This window comes from Thermobia domestica, chromosome 16 (genome assembly GCF_964235325.1).
Source record: "Thermobia domestica chromosome 16, izTheDome1.hap1.1, whole genome shotgun sequence".
Taxonomy (NCBI): domain Eukaryota; kingdom Metazoa; phylum Arthropoda; class Insecta; order Zygentoma; family Lepismatidae; genus Thermobia; species Thermobia domestica.
In genome coordinates, this window is record NC_137469.1 from 101,837,082 (window position 1) to 101,843,471 (window position 6,390).

The following is a 6,390-nucleotide window of genomic DNA, read 5'->3' on the forward strand; positions in this document are numbered from 1 at the left end:
TTCATCATTTATCCTCCACACAAATAAACAGAGCAGCAACCATCAAATATATTAACAGTTTGACCTTATAAATTTTACACATAGAATTAAACACATTGGTATCACGGACATCTTTAATACGAACACCTTCACAATCACAACAATGCTACATATTATCGAAAACTTAAAAAAACAACGTATAAACTTTAGCAATTACATTAAAATGGCCAATACAGCTGCATGAAACATGGCAGGTGCAGCTTATCGCATGCAAGTTAAATTAAATGTTACCTTGTGGTTTACAATAGTCGCTTGCTCCAACTTCAGTCACTTGAATGTCTCCTACACAACATAACGCACAATTGAACCACTGTAACCAAAAATCTAGTGATATATAAGTGTCGCAATTAACACATCGCCATCTTGAGAACTCACAGTGGTTGGATCTCTACCGGACAAGAAACTGCACCAATTCCACACACATCAACGGGCAAGACGCACACAAAACAGCAAGCCATACCAAAAACAAAACACCGTCTTCACACACTCAAAAAAATACGTGAATTGTGCATAAACAAACAAAACAAAAGTGAAACAGATATTCACCTCGTCTGTTGTTGACTCCTGACGGCTTCGGTGTCTATGGCTACGGCATCAGTTGCTAACTGACCGAATCACAAAGTGATGGCGCTTTAATATTACGTTACCTAAACAAGTTATATGATTTGTTCGCTCTGTATTATATTACTAGAAAGATATTCTGCTTCTACAAGTATTCTAATAAATAGAAGGATCCACTGTATAGTTTCTCAACTCAAAAATTCCACATACACCAATACAAATGAACTAAATTTTTATGCGGAATTGTTCATCGACCAAGTTTAGCCGCTGATAAGTTCAACAACTAGACAGCAGATGGCAGAGCAAAGTGCAAACAAAAGCGACATGACATGCACCAACTTAAAAAAATGAGTTTTGTGTTATTTTAATTTACATGTTTTTTGGTCCTCATTTGTTAAATATCTAATATGAAAAACGAAAAAGTTCACTGTAAATCTAACTACTAGGGTAGATTTTTGTAATGAGAATCTGTAATTAATATCAATATTTCTTTCTACATAAAAATAAATGTTCTTAATTTCTATTAGGCTCATGTTTATTATTATTTCAGGCACTAAAATTCAATACATATTCTACTATAAATATAACAATTAACATACGTAGATAGTGTAAAGTTTAATCAGTTTCATTTCGTAGACAGAGAAATCGTTCCCCTATCTCACTTGAAACGTATCAATTTCTGTGTTTCCACCCCTTTTTCCCAGATTAAGAACTCGCCGTCAAAGATGTCACTGCAAGATTTGGCTATTAAATAAGAATTCTAATTTTTGTCGGAATTACATTGTGTATTCTAATTCAAAGAATATGGTATTATCGATTCTCGTTTCTAAGCTACGAGTAATGTAAGACTGGTTGCTGTGATTAGATGTATAATGAAGTTTCTCGGTTTCGTACACTGGCGGCTCTTGAAGGAAGCCCCATAAATATTAAACTTTTATCAGTTTACACTAAGGGAACAATTAGTATCGTACATAAGAATTAGTACACGAAGTAATCTCTCTTCCCTTAGTTTGAAGCGATAAAGCATTAGTTTTTATTGTTGCGACTTTCCTTAAGAGCTGCTTCTAATTTTGTGTAAGAGCAAGTGATAGCTTTCTCTCTTGGGAAGTAGGGGCTCGAAATACGTAAACCGCAGCTTGACTTTAAAAAAAAAAATCCTTACAGTTAGATAGTTGACATAATGCTTTTAAAGTTAGCCCTAAAGGACTTCTAACAATTTCTTCTCATCCTTTGTTTACACTTTCAATGCAAAATGCGAAATTCTCGGGGCGAAAAGGTTTATTTTCCCATGCTATTTTTAAAACATAATTCCTTCACTACTAAGTTACTGGAGATGAACGAAGTAACATTATTATCAAAAATTTACAAATTGATAACAGTAGGATGCGACATTTTCAGTCGCCATTGGCGATCATATATTTTAGTTTGTCGATAGCTATTTTGTCTTTATTTTACTTGCCTTACACTTGCGAAGAAAAATAAAAGGAAATGAAATCTTTGAGTTTTACGTCCCACGTTATGCCGGTTAGGCTAAAGGAGACGGTGATGATGAGTAATAAATGAAATAGTGGAATAAAGAAAGTGGGAGGAAACGGGAGAACCCCGAGAAATCCCACGCACGTGGTGTTTGTCCACCACAAAGTTCACAAAAATAGCATGGGCTGGGGTCGAACCCGGGACCCCAAGCACCAGAGGTGAACGCTCTACCACTGAGCCACCGCGGCTCCTGCGAAGAAAAAGACGATCAATTCAGGTCTAAAATTTAGTGTCGAGAATTACAGTATTTCATGTGTAGTGAACATGTATTTCATAAGATAACTATCGAATGAACTAGTGATACAGGAAGATACAGAAAACAGAAGATTATGATAGCGTCATTCCTAATTGCGAGGGTTAGAATCAAGCTGTTTTATGATTGAGGAAACTTTTCTATCTGTCTGTATCTCTCTCTCTCTCTCTCTCTCTCTCTCTCTCTCGCTATATATATATATATATATATATATATATATATATATATATATATATATATATATAGAGAGAGAGAGAGAGAGAGAGAGAGAGAGAGATAGATAGATAGATAGATAGATAGATAGATAGATAGATAGATAGATAGATAGATAGATAGATAGATATAGATATAAATATAGATATAGATATATACAGATGGTGATCAGAAAAATGGAAACACCTGTAGTTGGCAACACGTCAGATGTATGGGTTGGCAGTGGTGTCGTGGCTCCCGCAGCGCCGGACCGCTGGTGGTGCTGTGTTAGGTCGATCTCCATACTACGTCAGGCGCAGTGGAACAGCATTGTCCAGTGGCTGCAGCAGACGGAGGTAGTGTAAGATGGGAGACCTCTCAGATTTTCAAAGAGGGCAAATTGTTGTGTGCGGTTATGTGGAGTGAGTGTGACGGCAGTGGCTACTGTGTTAGGTGTGTCGCGTGGGACAGTGTCGAAGGTGATGACGGCCTACACAACACACGGGAAAACCACATCGGGGAAGCGGAACAGTGGGCGGAAGAAAATCATGAGTGATAGGTCACCACGGGTATTAAAGCGCATTGTCACGCAGAACCGTCATGTCACTGCGGAGCAAGTGACGGAGGAACTCATCAGCACCTCCCCCACCCTGTTTCGACAATCACAGTCCGCCGCGAATTACATGACATGAACTTACGGGGTGTTGTTGCACGGGCCAAACCGCTCATCAGGGACCATAACGCTTTCGAACGCCGCAAATGGTGCCGCGACCATGCAACTTGAACCGTTGAGGTCTGGAAACGTGTGATATGGTCGGATGAGTCATCCTTCACCCTATTCCCAACCATGGGCCGTGTTTATGTGTGGAGAACGCCCAAAGAAGCTTATGATCTGCAGTGTCTCCGCCCGACTGTGGGTCGCCATATCATGGTTTTCATTGGGTCCTGTAGTCACACTTAGCGGACGAATCACTGCCAACGATTATGTCGCAATTTTAGGAGACCACTTGCATCCTATGGTCTGGATCTTGTTCCCGGACAATGACGACATCTTCCAGGATGATAATGCACCCATTCACACAGCTGGCGTCGTTGCAGCGTGGTTTGAGGAACATCGGGATGAAGTTCAACACCTCCCCTGGCCCGCCCAATCCCCAGATCTCAACATAATTGAACATCTGTGGTCCGTCTTGGAAACACGACTCCGGCGACGATTTCCACCTCCATCCTCTCTCACAGAACTGGCCGATGCCCTGCACGAGGAATGGTGTAAAATTCCACTTGCTACCATTCACGATTTCTATGCCTCCATCCCACGTCGCATCAAGGCTGTTCTGAAGGCGAAAGGTGGCCCGACACCATATTAATCTGGTAAGTTGCAATTTCGTTCAGGTGTTTCCATTTTTCTGATCACCATCTGTATTTATCGAGGGTGGCCCATTTTAATCTTTCCACGGAAATATCTCGAAAACGGTTGAACATAAATGAACTGAACAAAAACTAAATAGGAAATACCATGGAGCAAATCGAACGTTGATGTCGCGGTGCCCCCAGGGCCGTTCTTCATGGGGGCCCGGGGCCCAACTTTAAAATTTTAAATGGAAACATGGGACGAGTGATACCTCGTTCGTTAGATCTTTAAAAACTAAAAAGCGATGTGGCAAAAGATTTTTCATATTTGTCACCGTATTCAAAACAGCCGCCAAGATATGTTACCTGTATCAGATATATGCCCAGTAGCACTAATACGAAAACGGTTGAACATAAATGAACCAAACAAAAGGCTCAAATAGGAAATCCATTAGGCAAATCGAATGATGTCGCGGTGCCCCAGAGCCGCCTTCATGGTGGCCCAGGCCCAACTTAGAAATTTTAAACGAAATAGGGGTCAAGTGATATCTCATTCGATAGATCTTCATACACTAAACAGCGCTGTGGCGAAAGATTGTTCATATGGGTCACCGTTTCAAAATGGCCGCCAAAACATGGTGTCTGTATCAGATAAAACGTCCAGAACCACTTATATGAAAATTGTTGAGGACAATAACGGATGAACAGAATAAAACTCCTATAGGAAATCGCAGAGGGTATTTATCATTCCAAGACTCGAAAATGTTGCGACAGAGGAGAAGACGATTAGAGTAAAAGTGCCATAATGCAAAGGAGGAAATCTAGATCCTAGAAAATCATCGTTCCAACGTAAATGGGTGAAGCGGGACGGGAAGGAACGGTGAAATTGCAAATGAGAACCTTAGTTTTTGCAAATTATATCTACACAACAAAATTATCTGAAGTGTGTTTTATAACAGATAGATGTCCGTAATGGAAAAAAGAAGGTAAAATTCTTGTTAAATCATGGTACCTTGCATTTTAATTACAGGCAATGATTTGTGCAAAAATGAATAAACTGAAATGCGAAACCAATTTTTCGAACAATGGAATTTTAGAACAAAGTGTACAAACGTTGGTTTTGCTCAAAAGTCGTCTGCACAATATTGGTTCATTACAGTACCAGTCACTTGTACACCCAAGTGTTTCAGACAAACCATACCTATTTCACGTAAAAGTGGGGCTCTCATTTGAGATTTTACCGCTTCATCCACTTACGAAGGGAGATCAGAAAGGTAATTTTCTAAGAATTAGATTTCCTCTTTAGCATTATGTCACTTATACTTTAGTAATCTTTTTCTCCGTTGGATTATTGTCCTTGTCGAGAGTGGAATGATAAATACCCTCTATGATTTCCTATACGAGTTTTATCCTGTTCATTTATCTCCAACCATTTTCATATTAGTTATACTGGACGTTTTATCTGATACAGACACGATATCTTGATGGCCATTTTGAATACGGTGACCGATATGAAAAATCTTTTGCCAACAACACTTTTTAGTTTTTAAAGCTCTATCGAACGAGATACCACTTGACCTATGTTTTTTTCCGTTGACAATTTTGAAGTTGGGCCCTGAGGCCCCATGAAAGGCGGCCCTGGGTGTCACCACGACATCATTTGAGGCTTTATGTTATTTTCCTGTTTCATTTTTTGTTCTGCTCATTTATCTCCAATCGCTTTCATATTAGTGGTACTAGACGCTTCATCTGATACAGGCGTCATGTATTAGCAGCCATTTTGAATACGGTGACCGATATGAAAAATCTTTTCCACATCGCTTTTTAGTTTTTAAAGATCTATCGAACGAGGTGTCACTCACCCTATATTTCCATTTAAAATTTTAAAGTTGGACCCCGAGCCCCCTTCAAGAGGGGCCCTGAGGGGCACCGCGAAATCACCATCCGATTTGCTCCATGGTATTTCCTGTTTCAGTTTTTGTTCAGTTCATTTATGTTCAACCGTTTTCGAGAAATTTCCGTGGAAAGATTAAAATGGGCCACCCTGTATATATATATATATATATATATATATATATATATATATATATATATATATATATATATATATATATATATTGGTGCTATTCAGCTGGAAAATATTTCGAGTTCGCAGAACCGTCTGTTATACCCATACACGCACACACACGCATAACCTAACCAAGAGTGAAAGGAAGAAGCCAAAGAAATTAGTGGAAACACTTCTGTACTTTTAGCGGTTGCTTGTATTGTTGTGGAAACAAACAACTTTTAATTGTTTCAATTTAATGACCAGATAGAAATTTGAATGGGTAGCCAGAAATTTGAATATGAATATGAATTAAATATGAATTTTGTCCGGGATACTGGAATCTGTGAGTGTAATGAATATGATACGTTTCTAACAGGGGAGGTTCCCACAAGTTGTCGCTAAAATCTGA

At 39.2% G+C, this 6,390-nt stretch overlaps 1 protein-coding gene across 7 annotated transcripts in view; it reads right to left on the minus strand.

The window, feature by feature from the left end:
- Positions 1–889, minus strand: part of Rfx (regulatory transcription factor Rfx) — a 342,716-nt gene extending 341,827 nt beyond the window's left edge. For 3 of the 7 annotated variants that reach the window (XM_081742845.1, XM_081742849.1, XM_081742847.1), the window contains exon 1: positions 271–888. The gene's annotated coding sequence lies outside the window, so the exon portion shown is untranslated. Of the gene's footprint in view, positions 1–270 lie in introns of all 7 variants that reach the window. The other 4 variants (XM_081742844.1, XM_081742841.1, XM_081742843.1 and 1 more) reach the window with 3 other exon arrangements.
- Between the last annotated feature and the right edge of the window lie 5,501 nt (positions 890–6,390).